We start from the raw sequence: 16,198 nt of genomic DNA on the forward strand, positions 1-16,198 counted from the left end.
CTTTCAGCTTCTCTGGGAGCAAGCTTGGATGGGCTGTTCCTTCCACCCAAGCCATGGTTCTCAACATCAGAGTTCAGTCTTCAATCAAAACACATTAATTTGCATCAATCAGCTCTAAGTGGACAAATTCACTCTCCCAATGTGGGTAAAATGGGGCACCTGGGTGGTTCAGTCAGTTAAATGTCCAAGCTCTTGATTTTGGATTTTGGCTCAGGTCATGATCTCAGGATTGTGAGATAGAGCCCCATGTGGGCTCTGTGCTCAGTGCAGAGTCTGCTTGAGGTTTCTCCCTCTTTCTCTCCCTCTGCCCTTCCCCCAGCTCTCTCTCTCTCTCTCTCTAAAATAGATAAATAAATCTTAACATGTGGGTTAAAATAAGATGATAAACTCATGTAATATGTTGATTTCAAGATACAGAGTGCCAGAAGTCCATATTTGTAATGGGAACTATCAGTGTTGTTAGATGAAATAGTTAATTATGTAGGGTTCTTATGCCAGGAAAGGGAGGAAAAAAGTTTGTTTGTGTGTTTGTTTTTTTCCATAGTTGTCAATTGAAAATGTGTGGTGTTGTAGCTGAAACATGAATATTTTCAAGTAATAACAAGTGCCTGTAATTCTTCTTGGCCAGAGGCTCCAGGCATGTCCTTAATGGCAATGAACCATACACAGCGAGAGTCTATCTCATGGTGCCAAAGAGTTAATTATGCTTCTCTTAGATTCTCAGGACATGATTGCCTTTATTATATGTTCTCTGCCCCTTCCTTTTCCATAAAGTGGAAGAAACCTCTCTGCCTGCCTTATCAAATTGTTTCATTTCAACCAGGTGCAATTTTCTGTCTTTTTTTTTTTTTATTATTCATGAGTAAGGTTTGCAAAATCAAGTCAAAGACTAATGATGCTCTAACTTATGCTTCTCTCATACTTTCGTATTACTTCCTGGGGCTCATAGTGTAAACATAGCCCCACACCCAGGGGGCAGTATTCCTAGCTGTGCACTGGAGGAGAGCATCAGGCTTTCTAAACTCTCTTTAGTTTGTAGTATACATTAAGGAAAATAAATGCCATTGAGGATGCCTAATGGAACTGTCTGGCGCATGCTGCTTAAATATAGTCTGATAAAAAATTAAAACCAATTTATCAAAATGGTAAAACATTTGGTAATTTGGAACACTCTTAATGTCCATTTAAAGTGCAATAGTCAGTAATTTATTCCATTCTGGAGATTTCAAGTTATCAGCATTTAGCACAATTTATAGCTCGTTCTTAATTTTGCTATTATTTACTTTAGCAAATAGGGGGGAGTCTTACTCGGAAAAAAAAAAAATGCTGATTCTCATCTTGTAAAGTACTTCAGAGTAAAGATCCAGTGTGGAAAACAAAGTGACAGTTTGCTACCATCAGAGCAGAGTTTTAAACTTATTTTATGTTAGCTTTTAGATGAGCGGTTCTCATTCTTTAGTGGCTTGAAGAACCAACTAGGGAGCTTATTAAAAATGAAAATTCCTGGCTTCTAGCCCTAGGGATTCTGATCACAATGTCTGGAATCGGGCCAAGTAATCTGAACTGATTTTTAACAATCACCCCTAAATGAGCCTCTTCCTAGGATATATTTGGAGAAAGACTCATTGAGATAGAAGAATCTGCGCTTTTCGTACATGATATTTATTTTATGTATGAACTACTGATTAATAGGGAGAGTAATCCTAGAATTAATGAGGTTGATTATATTCAACTTTCAGGATATACATGATCTTCCAAAAATTCAGTTTGGGAAGCTGTTCCATTTTGTATTAACATTCCGAGTTGTGTCACTGAGACCAAACCAAATTCATCAAATCAATAATTCATTTAAAAAGCTTGGTATACACTCAAAGCTATAAATATTTAAATGGGTAAGGTGTATTTCCTTCCCTTAGATAACATAATTCATAGGGAAATACAGATAGTGAAACACATCATCAGAAAAATAAATATAAATATAACAAGCAGCTAATATTAATATACACTGGAAAGAATAGGCTGATTTATTGAAAGTAATATTCTGCTGTATCCCAAAGACTTTCTAAAGAATATGGCTTCAGGGAGTCCACACAATGGTGAGGTTTTATTCTGGCCATGCATTATAATAATATTCATTATTATGGAACAGAAACCAAACCTCACTGTGAATATTTTTTTTACTTGAAGTGAAGTCAGCATGTAATATCGTATTAGTTTCAGGTATACAACATAGTGAAATGATAGTTGTGTATATTGCAAAACGCTCATCACTGTGAGTGTAGTTACTGTCTGCTCATGGTGAATATTTTGGCGTCAGAACTCAACATATTCTGAATAACATCATTTTATTTTATTTATTGTAAAGATTTTATTTATTTATTTGAGAGAGAATGCCAGCAAAGGGGCGGGACAGAGGGAGAAGTGGACTCCCTGCTGAGCTGGGAGCATGACATGAGGCTCCATCTCAGGACCCTGAGTTCATGACCTGAGCCAAAGGCAGATGCTTCACCAAATGAGCCACCCAGGACCCCCTCAAGACCATCATTTGAAATAACCCCATTATTTCCATCAAGGAACTAGAGCAGGTGTCATTATGAGAAGAATAATTTGTACGGTGAAGAAGATAAGTCCTGTTCTTCTCATGGGTACAAGTGGAAGATCAATGAGATTCGTAAAGACCTTGATTCAAGCTTGAAATCTATTGAATTGATCATAAGGAAATGCAGGATGTTAACCAGTAGGTATTATCTTAGATTTGTAGTGATGGTCTGAGTAGAAATTACAAGACTTCTCCATAGTCTGGTATATTCCAGAGGGCATAGGTGGCGAATCAATATTATTACAAGCAAAATCACAGTGCCACATGTGGCCACATGCATGGGACAATAGAAAAATGTCATCTATGTGTGAGCAAATAAAGGTTCTTTTGCTCATCTCCAGCTCTTGGCAGATTTTGGCAGAGAAAGATTGTTCTGAGTGATGAGTGAGAAATTGGAGGAAAAGTAAAAATCAGTTTCTAAGGAATTTTCGGCCTAAGGCATTCCAGATCCTTAAAGCTGATTAGACTATAATAAGGACCTTAACAAGTTTTATGTTTTCTGATGTGCTACCTGAAATTTAAGAATCTAGAGTAGAAGAACAAAGAAAATCAGCTAGGACCTAGTTCTCCATCCATTATCTAGGTAAAAAAAAACACAGAATCAACCTACTGGTGCTGTTTATGTTTCCAATGAACCATTTCAAATATTTAAATGACATCAATACTGGTTTCTGGAGAAACTCACTGACATTAATAGGACCACCAAAGTGTAATGCAAACTTCTGAACGTATGTCCTACTCAGGAAAGTCTATTCTTCAGTTCGTTTCCACAAAGCTGGAGAAAAAAAACCATAATTTACTGTGGTAGTTGGGGAAGGAAACAAAAGTTTAACGAAGGCTTCTCATGGGCTTCATATCATGCTACGGGCTTTATCTATTATCTCCTTAGGTAGGCTAATGATACTCACTAAAGATGTGAGAGATAGTAATAATGGTTTCTAGATGTCCCAAGGTTTCATAATGACTCACAGGGGCTCACATCCTGTGACACTACTTCTTACAGTGTAACCAGAATGACCCCATCAGCCTGGGTTCCCCTGAAAGCCTCAAATACTCATGTTTATTTTATTTTTTTAATTTCACTTAATTAACATATAATATATTATTAGTTTCAGAGGTAGAGTTCAGTGATTCATCAGTCTTAGAGAACACCCATTGCGCATTATATCACATGCCCTCCTTAATGTCTATCACCCAGTTACCTCACCCCGCCAAACTTCTCCCCTCCAGATACCCTCAGTTTGTCCCCTATGATTAAGAGTCTCTTATGGTTTGTCTCCCTCTCTGATTTTGTCTCTCTTTATTTTCTCCTTTCTTAAATTTCACATACAAGTGAAACCGTATGATAATTGTCTTTCTCTGACAATTATTTTGCTTAGCATAATACCTTCTAGTTCCATCCACCAAATACTTATGTTTAAATAGCCTATTTGAGAGTCCGAATCCATGGAAGCAGGAACAAGAGAGAGGCAGAGAAATATATGGAAGGAAAAATGACCCAAGCTGAGTTCTTCAGTTGGCCACTGCTATGACTGATGAGTTGCTCTGTACTATGGAATGGCCTGAGAATCCACATGACACATGTCTTGGAATCATCTGCTTAAAGGGAAAAAAAAAAAGGAAATAGTAACACATCGGGTTCGGTCTCCAAATAGCCAAGAACTGTCCCATGTACCCTGCAGTTCTTGTTACTCGGCTTCTCTTTCTGTTAGAGGAGCTCTAGAATAGGATCAAGGGACACCTATCTCAGGCCTGAGGGGAGGTACTGTGGGTCGCCTCCGTAAGAAATTCATCAAAGCCCATGACTAGATGTTTTGGCAAGTTTTTGATATTCACGAGTTTCCCTTCTGGTGGAGGACTAAGCATTTTGGCCTCAGCCACTAGCAGGTTAATTGCCAGCTGTTACAGCTCGGCTCCTAGAGACTTAAAAACCAATGGAAAATCGTTACATCTGCTCAGTGAGGGGATACACTCCTGGAAATTGGGGCTTAAAGTGCAGCTTTTCCTGCTACAGTGAATGGGGAACCCCAATGCAGTATATCCAATGTCAAGTAGTGACGAAAGTGTGCCCAGGAGTGCCTTTGGAAGTTCTGCTTGGCACTTCATGGTCAGATCTAGATATTTAGTATGTAAATTCATTCTAAAATCACTTTTTTTAAGTGATGAGCACTTGTTAAAACATGTTAAGGCAAAGATTAGAAATAAAAGACTGATCTGGTTTGCCTGATAATGTTTACACTGAACCTAGTTCTACATTTTATGTTCATGAATTGTAAAGGAAAGTTTATTCTTTTTTAATTTTTTTTAAGATTGTATTTATTAGAGAGAGAGAGTGTGTGTGTGTGTGTGTGTGTGTGCACAAGGCAGGGAAGGGCAGGTGGAGGGAGACACAGACTCCTTGCTGAGCAGGGAGCCCTATGCAGACTCAATCCTGGGACTTCAGGATCCTGACCTGAGGCGAAGGCAGTCGCTCAACCAATCGAGCCACCCATGCACCTAAAGGAAAGTTTAAATGGAGGGAAGATTCTCCATAACCTGCTTTGCAGATGGGGATACAGATGTGGGCCAAAGGGAGCTGTTGAAAGCCTTCTTTCCTCTCATATATTATGAAATTATGCTTTGAATTTTTGATATCTCAAATGAGAAGAATATGTCAATTGTGAGCATTTTCTATTTAAGGAGTTTTGTTTTGTAAAGAGGATTGTCTATTCCTGATTAATAACATCTTGTATGATTTTTAGGTTTTCTCCGGACTGTGACCATGTACTTGATTTACTGTAACACTGAGCAATGATTTGATGGCCATAGTTCCATCTTGCTTTTTTCAAAAGAACCCTAACATCCTTTTCTATTCTTGTACTTCGAATCACTTGGCTTAAAGCACTTTCTGGTATGTTCTTGCGGTGTTAGAGTCAGTCCAATCTTTCTTTGTTCAACATGGCTTTATATAAAATACCTTGTTTCCCCACTTACTCTGCTCCCCTTTTTCAATTATTATGGATAATATGACTCAATCTAGGCCCTTTCAAACCCTGCTTCTGTTCAACAGGAAATATATAAGGTGATGGAGTCCAAACATTTTGTTCAATGAAGGCAGGGTCATTTCTGTTGAATGCCATGTATGGGAGTCAAAAAAAGGAGGCTTCCATCCTTCCATGGCTTCTTTCAACAGACTGTTGAATCATAGCATGCATAGAATGCTATTATTCTGGGATGCCTGTGTGGCTCTACTGGGTAAACTTCCAGTTCCTGATTTGAGCTCAAGTCATGATCTCAGGGGATTGAGAGGAGCAGGCTCCGCGCTCAGCAGGGTGTCTGCTTGAGATTCACTCTCTTTAAATTTTAAAAAATTTAAAAATTTAAAAATATATATATATATATTTTTAAAATTAGATCAATCTTAAAAAAAAAAAAGAATGCTATTATTCTCTGTGTGTGGGATATTATAAAATGTAAAAGACTTGAGTCCCGGGAAGTAAGCAAACTGATGTTGCTAACCCCATTTTGTCAAGGAATTTGGGTGTGGGAAATAACCAGCGGGAAAGCAAGTAGGGAAAGAAAAATAAGTAGGAAGACTCCAAACAGATGTTCAACACAGCAGGAGCTAGCATTGCAGACCTGGGATCCAGCCTGTAAAAAGAAAGTGTGCAGTGGCTTGCAGTTTGAAAAGAACCCCAGACAGGAAAAGATTATACTTTGTGGCAAAGACACAACAGGGAGACCTAAATGAGATCATGACTATGTTCCTTGTGGAACCGCAGAGAAGAATTTGGGGTTAGGAAGCCCATTAGCCAATGACATGCCTGGGAGCGGTACTTAGCTACTGCCTGGGCATTCGTGGTGGACTGTGTTTGTGTAGGTAGCTTATAAAACTCTGAATTGCCCTTTTCATTTAGCATCTTTTATGTAGAAAATTATTTACACTGCAGTCTCCTTTTCTCACATTTCAGACACCAGCTATTTCTTAGGTTATAGTAATTGTATAAGAACAGAAAATTAACTGGTACAACTCATTTTCAGGATTTCCTCACTTTTAATTAAACCTAGCATCAATATTAGAAAACCCACAAGAATAAAATAAAATAAAATTCCTTTTGCTAGTAAAATGGATTTTCAAAGACTTTCAAGTCCCTTGAGGATTGGAAGCCCGGAAGACATGAAGTCTTATCGTCCTGTATGCTAGAAAGGGCCAAATACCATGTGGGAAATTTGAGAGTGTTCTGAACCAGCAAAGGAAAGCAGCACCCCTCAACAAAAATAAATAAATAAATAAATAATAAAAATAAAAACAACCTCTCATCTACTTTGCAGTGAGAAAACTATCAGTCTCCCACTCAGAGTGCACTTCTTTGTGGTCATACAGAAATACAATTCCAGGTCCCAAAGGAATTGAGTTCCAAAAAGGGGTTTTACAGGAATCATATCACATGTGAGTTAGGTTCAAAATCAGGAGGTTGATGTCTAGGTAAAGAATGTGGAAAAATAAGGTCTAGATGAAAACAAACAAGCAGTTCAGATTATCAGAGGAGAAAGTCCAGAGAACAGGGGAAGAAATGCTTTCTATGTTGGACCATGGGGATAAAATGATAACTTGTCAAACTGCTTACTAGGTGATCAAAAAAAAAAAAAAAAAAAAAGGAAATTCTCTGGCCAAGGGCAAGGAACCTATCAGACCTATTACTAGACCAAGGGATGCTATGGGTTTCCCATTGCTCTGAGCATGTTCTTGACCCACTCCATTTTAATCAGCATCTTCCTTCTCTGTGTTGTATTTTATTTATAGAGATTATCTCTGTTGGAAGATTTTGAGGATATTCACTTACTGCTTTATAGATTCTTTGTTTCTTCATCTTTGAATGTGAGTTTCATAGTGGTTACCATGGAATGCTTATGAACAGGGCCCTATACATTGTAGTGGTCCAAAAATGTTCAATAAATGGACAAAACGTGAAATGAATATTTTGCAGGAACAGTCATGCCATAGCATCATTGTTGCATCATGTTCACAAGTGAAACATAATGTAAGATGCTATTGTTGATTAAAGCTCAGATGCGTTCAGTAGACAGAGAGCTTGGGAATGGAAGCCCTCTGACAACAGCCCTGTTTATGGTCATGCACAGTGAATTTCAATTCATTTTGTGAATATAATAAGGATGGGGTATTAAATATAACTTTGGCATAGCCTTCCTCGGTTGACACATTATGACTTTTGGTGGTTCTTTTTCTCCCAGAAGAGAATTCATTATGGTTAGGGCTAAAGTTAGGGAAAAGTTGTCCCACAATGTTTGACACAAAAGTGTTTGAACTTTATGTCTAACTTTTCAGAAACAATAGCATGCATTCTTTCCTTCCCCCGTGAAATTACCATGGAATTGATATGGTATATTACAAAACATACAACCTGGGACACCTAGGTGGCTCAGTTGGTTAAGGGTCTGCCTTTGGCTCAGGTCATGATCTCAGGGTCCTGGGATTGAGCCCCACATCAGGCTCCCTGCTCAGCAGAGACTATGCTTCTCCCTCTCTCTCGGTGACCCTCCTCCCTGCTTGTTTGTTCTCCCTCTCTCAAGAAAATATGAAAATAAAAAACCAAAAAACCCCAAAACAAAACAAAAAAACAACCTTTCTCCAAAAACTTGGATATTTCTATATAACTCATTTTAAAAATGTGTTCAACATGAAGGGATTATTTGGATCTTGAAAGTGTTTTCAACCCAAACTCATTTGTTCCATCAGTCCCTTGGATTCCTTCAAGAACTCTCTCTCTCACCCTTTCCCTCCTTGAATTAGAACCAATGTTTTATATCTAATGTCTTCCGGATGAGATATACATTGCATGAGGGCAAGGACATTTTCTAGTTCATTCCCTACTTCGCCTTCAGTGACATGGTGAATGCACAACAATGACAAATTCCAGATAAATGAAGGAGGAGCTAATGGGCTGTTTAAAGCTATACTTCCTGGAACATCTGGAGTATGGTAGGGCTCAGAGTCTGTGTCTTCATTGTGTGTTTGGAAATCAGTTTTTATTAGTTGTTTTAGTGGGGTCATAAGCTTTTTAAAAATTTAATTCTAAGTTGATTCTTTATTTCCAAAGTAAACTATCGCTGAAAGCTTATAGTAGTGTCTATCCCCCTTTCCCATTACCAAAAGCTTATTCGACACAGAGATCTTCCTTTGGAGATAAGAAATACCACCTTTCTTAGCTTTTCTGGTACTGGTATCTTTCTTCCTAAGTAGTATACAATATTGTTTGATTTTGATTATTAACTTTTTTTTTTAAGATTTTATTTATTTATTTAATAGAGCAAGTGAGCAGAAGCAAGGGGAGCGGCAGGAGGGAGAGGGAGAAGCAGCCTCCCCACTGGGCAGGGAGCCCAACTTGGGCCTTGATCCCAGGAACCTGGGATCATGAACAGAGTTGAAGGCAGACGCTTAACTGACTGAGCCACCCAGGTGCCCCTAATTATTAACTTTAACCATTATCCAACTCTTTCACAGTTTGGCAATAAAGCCACAGTCAATGTTATCTTTAGTGTGACTAAGGCAAACACTATTCGCTGTTGAACCAAGTAGCATGCTGTATTTATACTGCATTCCTATAGAATTTTCCCTGGAATTAATAACCTTTTTCTACTGTTTTCTCAGTTTATCTTAAAATTATAGCTAAGTCATCATATACTTTCTAGTAGCTATCTAAAATATTGCCTCATTCAAATCCCCATGAATCCAAATCTGTTAATCTATCAATTTCTTCTTCATCTTTATTTCCACCGGAAACTTCTCTTCTGGGGTCTTCTGTCCAGTCTGGAAGTGCTCTGCTCTGTGAGCAGGCTTCTGCCCAACTATCATCTTGGATACTTTGCAGTCTTTGGAGAATTCCTTTTGCTCCTCTCCATTTTTGATCCCTCCATTCTGGATTGGTTTCCTGATTATGGGTCTTCTACCTTCTTGGTTTATCCCTGGTTACAGATGGAATCTACCATAGCTTCTGGAGAAACAGAGTATGAGAGATGAACATTTTTGAGACACAGCATTTCTTAAAATGCTTATGTCATTTTTAATATTATATGTGGGTGATAATGTGTTTGGATGGAGACTACCATGTTGGCTATCATACACATTAAAAATTAGAGAGCCACCTGGGTGGCTCCGTGGATTAGGCACCTGACTCTTGGTTTTAGCTCAGGTCATGAACTCAGGGTCATGAGATCAAGTCCCAAGTGTGACTCTGCACTCAGTGGTGAGCCTGCTTGAAATTTCTCAACCTCTGCTCTTCTCTCCATTTGATCATGTGCTCTCTCTTTTTAAAAAAAAAAATTGAAATTCATCACACTGCTCTCCTCTCCCATTCTATGTTGCTTTTAGAAAGCAAAAGCAATTTTTATTCCTGATATTTTTGTGTGTACCCCCTTTTACTCTAGAGGGTCTCTTCTTTATTCCTCCCCCTTTTCATGTATAGCTTCAGGCACTTGATGGTAGATCTTTTCAAAATGGAGACTTACATCCTTCAGAGGTGGGAATTTTCTGGTTTTCTCTATGGAACTCCTGTTAGTCAGATGTTGGGCCTCTTTGCTTAATTATTTTTCTTTCATCTTTTCACTCCTATTGGTTATGTGTTTGCATTTTTGATCTTCCAATTCTTTTGTTGAATTTTTATTCAATTTTTATTTATCTATTTCTTGTTCCATGAATGTTTCTTTTTATGCCTGTTGGTTTTGTTCCATGGGTTCAATACTTCTCTTATCTCTCCAAGGATATTAATTACAGTATTTTTTCTTCTTCCTGAATTTGTTTTGGTTCTCTTCTCAGTTTAATTTTAGAAGCTTTCAGTTCTTTGGTTTTGTGTCTAATTAAGATCAAGGCCTTAAAAATTGAATAGGAAGTTCTGTGGGTGTGGCTTGTGTTTCTGCACTGCTGAACCTCCTGTGTTAATAACCATGACTGACTGGTCAGCTTCTACGTTGTAAAATCCCCAAATGTCTGTTCCTCCTGGGATTTTCTGCGAAGCCGTATAGTACAGTATATTTTCTGTTACACCTACTGGTGGAAATTGACATGGCTACCAGCTTTCTGGAATTTGGTGAAATGGGAAGTCTCAGATCGAAAATTTATTAATCCAACTTTAACTTAATTCTACATTTTCCCCTAGTATGGTATCTTGCTCTCTGCTGTGGCCTATGCCTGCAGGTGTGCTAGAAGAGGGATAGTCATTTGAAGGCTCTCAGAGGGAATGTGGACCAGGGATGTGGGATTAACTGATCCCTCGGTGTTTATTCAAATACTTTCCTCAATCTCTTCAAATTATTCTTAGTAATTCCAATTTCTAAGGCTTTCTGGGTTGTCAGGGACAAATGAGTTCGTAGATGCACATGCAAGATTTTACTCCTTCCATTCATCTAAGATAGTCCTCTGTGTCCTTCAGTCTTTAAGCATGATGGCTTGGGATTACAGATATCTGACTGATTTTTTTAAAAAAAAGATATCCAATTTTCTTGTTTTAATCTATTTGTTTTTGTTTTGTCTTCATGGATTTTAGGGAGTTGGATTTTGAGAGGAGAGGTGATAAAAGATTCTCCCAACTCGAAATCATAAATCTGGTGATCAAATTTTGAGGCATACATTCTCTTTATTATAAAACTTATCAAAATGTGTCTTTAAACAGAAACAAGAAAACAAGAGAAGGAGACAAACCATAAGAGAGTCTTAATCATAGGAAAGAAATAAACTGAGGGTTGCTGGAGGGAGGTGGGGTGGAGGGAATGGGATAACGGGGTGATGGACACTGGGGAGGGTATGTGTTGTAATGAGCCCTGGGCATTATGTAAGACTGATGAATCACAGACCTGTACCTCTGAAACAAATAATACGTTATATGTTAATTTAGAAAGAAAATTACTATTAATTGGTACTTGGCAAAAATATCATAAAGTAAATTAGAATATTTCTAGTGTTTGCCAAAAGCAAACTTGTCCTATTAGGAAAGTCAAGAAAAAAAACTGATGTCCAAACATTTCTGGTGGGTATTGAGTCCGTGTAGAGAAAGTTAAATAATCTTTCTGGTTAATGTTATCACATTATCCTGCACTAATGCCAGGTTCCCCATATAAGTAAGTGCCTGCCAAGATAAACAGAATGTTTACATAGGGCAGCTAGGCAACTCTCACCATTGGATATTTCTGGTAATACTCAGAAAGAGGCTTTTTTTTTTTTTTCCCCTCTATTCTTCATACAGACTACTGACACCTATCCTTAAAACATTACATTTTATAATTATTTGGGTGAGGAAGGAACAAACATTCAGTGCCATGTATAGTACTGTGGCTTATGCATTATTATTGTTATTATTATTATTATCTCCTTATTTGTCAGATCTTTGTTACATTTAAATTTATGCATTTTTAATGAGCTTTGAGGGAAGTACCTAGTTTCTGGATGAAATTAAAGAGCTTCCCATTATTTACTTGAATTATTTCTGGAAAGAGTTTCACCTGTGGCTGCCCACATTCATTTTATGATTTCTATATTTTATATTTTTATTTTTTTCTGAATTTGTTCATAATTCTGCACATAAATCTTTTTTTACCCATATTCTATGGTAACTGCACACTCAGCATTGTGCAAAATCCCCATTGCTCATCTTCCTACAAAAACAAGGAATCTTTGTATCTAAAGGGGTCTTAAAAGAGCTGGTCAGAGTTCAAAACTAAGCACAAGCCCTCACTGGACTTTGATGAAAAGCCCGAAAACCCCCATTTTTGTCTAAGCCGCAACGTGAAAACACACACATACACATACACCGCAACAAATGCACGTTTCTAATCACTGCACGCTCTCCGACTTTTGGAACAGAGCTGCAGGGACAATGATGAGTTCTTCTGAGGCTCGTTGGGGCTCTATCTTTAGCACCTGCTCCTGAGGTAAGCCCGCCAGGTAAGAAGAGAAGGTAGGACTGATTCCAAAGTGTTAGTCCTTGGCCAGTCACTAAAGTTGCAAACCCTCAGGGTGAGCTGGAACCACAGATGCACGTTAGAGGTTCATCCCTGCGTTAAAAAAAGATTCTGTGAAAATAGTGGCTGGTCCTGAGTCCAGCAAGCATGGAGAGCAAGAATGATAAGTTCTCCATTTCTAGCGACTTTATAAATATAGGACTTGCTTACCACAGACTGCTGACCTTGAATTCCCTTCTTATGAGTATGTTTGTAATTCTGAAAGCAGCCTCACGAGGCTGGGGGACTACTCACAGGGTGGCTATTAATAAGCCGTGCTCTGAAAGTTGCAGTAGTCCAGAGCGTGCAGACAGGTGTTTCATTGCAATACAGTCACAGACTGCTGAAGAGGTCAGGTGCATAACGTCCACAGCTTTGTGTGAGCGCGGTGGAGTGTGGGTCTGTGTCCCTGTGAGCACACACACTTGTGTCCACATGCACAATCCCTTCACACATGCTTTGAAAGTACTTGCAAGACGTGCATTTTGTAGTAAGTGATGCTCATTTAAGAGTATGGTACAAAGGAAACCAAAACTTGGTTTCCAAAATCATTCAAATTTTCCTGTGTTTTCAGCAATGTCAATGATGCTATTGAATAAAATAACGTTAGGCCAGTGTATTTTTGTGGCTGATGTTAGAGTCAAGACCAGCTGTCTGGAGGGAAGCAACATTTGGGTTGCTATTTAGACTGAGTTTATCTCAAAATGTAGGAAAAATAATATAAACTCAGTTTACCTCCTAAAGAAAGTCGGTCAATAGCATCTTCACACCTAGATAGGTGGGTTTTCAATATTTAAAAAACTGTTGTCCAAATTGCACATTTCATAATCAAATAGAGACGGAGGACCAAATATTTTGACATAATGCAAACATTCGCAGTAAGGATAAATGGGTAAGTTTTGTTTTTTACCCCGATTTCATGTCTGGATTTATAACATTGCCTTCCATTTTATTTTTCATTTCTTTTATCTCTGTTTTTTTTTTCTCCTTCTCTCTCCTGCCCACCATTGCCTCTCAGTCATATTATGTAATTAAATTCTAATGTGAAGAGCATCTTCAAGAAGTTATATCCTGTGGCCTTTCTTAAGGTAATTCAAACTTTTCAGTGGCCAAAAAAGAATCGTAGGCTAAATTTATGTATGTTCCCAGAGACAGGGAGAAACTATTTTTTTCTCTGTCCCCTTCATGAGACATTTAAACGAGTGGGTAACAGGTGCTACACGCCAGGAACACACTGTACCCTGAATATTTTTGTAAGAAGCTGTTCACTCTGGGGAAAGCATTTCATTTCTAAGTCCTAGCAAATACCACCTGTGCTTGGTCAGTCACTGGTGCCATAGATACATCCTCGGTGATGAAAAGGGATTTTATTGGACTGTGGGTAGAATTGTTTCTTCAAATACTTGGTGGGGGGGAGCTGATAAATTACACCTACCATGTTGCATAATCACCACACGTCCTTGGGGACAAGACATCACACACGCACTGTGAGCAGCAGGAACAATGCAAGATGAACAGTGTATGAAACTTGCGTCTTCTTTTCTTCTGGAAAAAAGTCTTTGCTTCTACTCTTATGAGATGTGAAAGTTGGTTGTGCCAAGATGATGGTGCTCAAGGAGGAAAAGAAAATAAAATTTGAGATAGAAAGAAGAGAATATTGTTTAAGAGGATCAAGGGAGGCAAACCAACCTGTTTCTTGCATTAACCTCAGAATTAGCAGATAACATCTCATGGACTTGGCTTAATAAAGGCAATTTACACAGCACTATGGATAAGAAAAGAGCCTCAGAGACAATATTTGTAAGCCATAAATTACTAATACATATGTACTTATGATGAATAAATTATTTTCCAGTATGATGAGCAGGATCTTGTTTTAAAAAGAAAAATAAAATCCGGGTTTTTGAAGGAGGATTAACTCCATCTGCCCCTGAGGTTACATATTTTTTCTTAAGTCATTTTCATGGCCTCGAGTCTTAAGTACACTAATGGTTAGAACTAATGTGCTCGGCCATACCCAGCATCATTGTACCCGCCCCCCCAGACCGAGCTGGACTGTGATTCATATCAGTACTTGAAGAATTTCCCAAGCCTGGCAAGGCCCTATTCTCCTGCTCTACCGTCTCTGTCTCCCACCACCCTGGGTGTGTGAATTGCTCTCCCGGTCCAAAAAGCACCGTGCTGGGTTTATCAATTGAAAGATCAAATCACTTCTCAAGAAGAACTCTACCGAATACCACCTGTGATTTAATGCTCTCTCTATCTACATGCTAGCTTTTTAACAAAATTATGCCAGTTGACCACCGCCGCATAGATTCTGACTCGGAAATTATTGGGGTAAACTCGATGGTGGGGAGGAGTTTGGGTTAGTGACAGCGGGTTCACACATAATACTGAGACCTAAAACCAGAACACTCCAGGCCTGACCCCCAAATTGTTCAGCTTATATTTTAAAATGTGTATTTCCCGGAGCCTTGAGGAAATTCCTACTTACATGTTTCATCGTAACTAACATTAAATTCGTCTCCCTCTCCACTTGGACCTGTTTTCCTTTTTACCTAATCCACTTTGTCAAGGATATTGTTATCCTTCTAGTTTTCAGGGCAAGAGGCCAGAAGTAGGATCATTTTTGCTGCTTCTTGCCAATACTCTCTATGTCCCAACTTCTATCAAGCCTCACATTCTCACCTTTTTCAAAGATTAGCTTAGATGTACTCCCCCGTGTGCGTGCCATTCGCTTCTAAGCTCCACTGGGCTTTCAAATCCCACCAGCTGTCCACCTCCAATCCCCAGCACACATTCTCTGCTTTCAAGGGGCCTCTTTGCACTGGCATTACACTTTGTGAAGGCTTATCCTGCTTCTGGAGCTTTCTTTATACTTTTCTTCTTGCCTGAATTGTCCTCCCAAATCTGACCCTAGATCCGACTTCCCAGATCTCTACCCAGATCTGACTGTTGCTTTTTTTTTTCCTTTTTTCGTTTTCTTCTTTTTAAGAGACAGCTTGTGTTTCAAGGGAAAGCTTAGTACACTCCAACACCAGGCACGGCCTGAAGTCAGGGCAGCCGGGATGGGTGGGTGATTCCCAGGGAGCCTCGCATGGAGAAGAGGATGAGGAAGGCCACCATCAAACAGAAGGGCCCCCTGGCCTCAGAAAGGGCAAAGCCCAGAATGGCTTAGAAGAGTTGCTGCTTAAGAGATGGGCTCCAGGCATCGCCAACAATCAAGCTGCTGAACACTGTTCCAATGCCAGCCCTGAACCAGCCACACCAACTGTGGCAGCTCCAGCACCCATAAACTTGGCAACTGGGTCAATGTCCCAGGAGACAATACCAGACTGGGTGTCGGGCCATTGGAGTGGAGAGCTGCTGTTTAGATGGGATCGCTGGTCTACTCAAGAGGCAAGCAGACACAGGCCTGATTGCACCCCTGGTACAATGGCGGATCAGAGCCAGAGGCTTGATGGAGCTGTTGATCTGCCCGTCTGGGTCTGCATTCCTGCCGCCCCATGCCCCTGCTTGGACCCTGGAACTTGCCCAGCTCAAGATGACTCTGACAACTTCCTGTTGTTACCAATTCCTTTTCCACTCAACCTAAACACCGTGGTTGAA

The 16,198-nt window shown here is 39.3% G+C and overlaps 1 long non-coding RNA gene across 1 annotated transcript in view; it reads right to left on the minus strand.

The window, feature by feature from the left end:
* Positions 1–12,170: 12,170 nt before the first annotated feature.
* Positions 12,171–16,198, minus strand: part of LOC132010267 (uncharacterized) — a 62,454-nt gene continuing 58,426 nt past the window's right edge. The window contains exons 4-5 of the long non-coding RNA XR_009402208.1: positions 14,025–14,199; positions 12,171–12,643 (exon numbers count right to left, since the gene is read on the minus strand). This is a non-coding gene — a long non-coding RNA (uncharacterized LOC132010267). The remainder of the gene's footprint in view (positions 12,644–14,024; positions 14,200–16,198) is intronic.

Source organism: Mustela nigripes, chromosome 2 (assembly GCF_022355385.1).
Source record: "Mustela nigripes isolate SB6536 chromosome 2, MUSNIG.SB6536, whole genome shotgun sequence".
NCBI classification, from domain to species: domain Eukaryota; kingdom Metazoa; phylum Chordata; class Mammalia; order Carnivora; family Mustelidae; genus Mustela; species Mustela nigripes.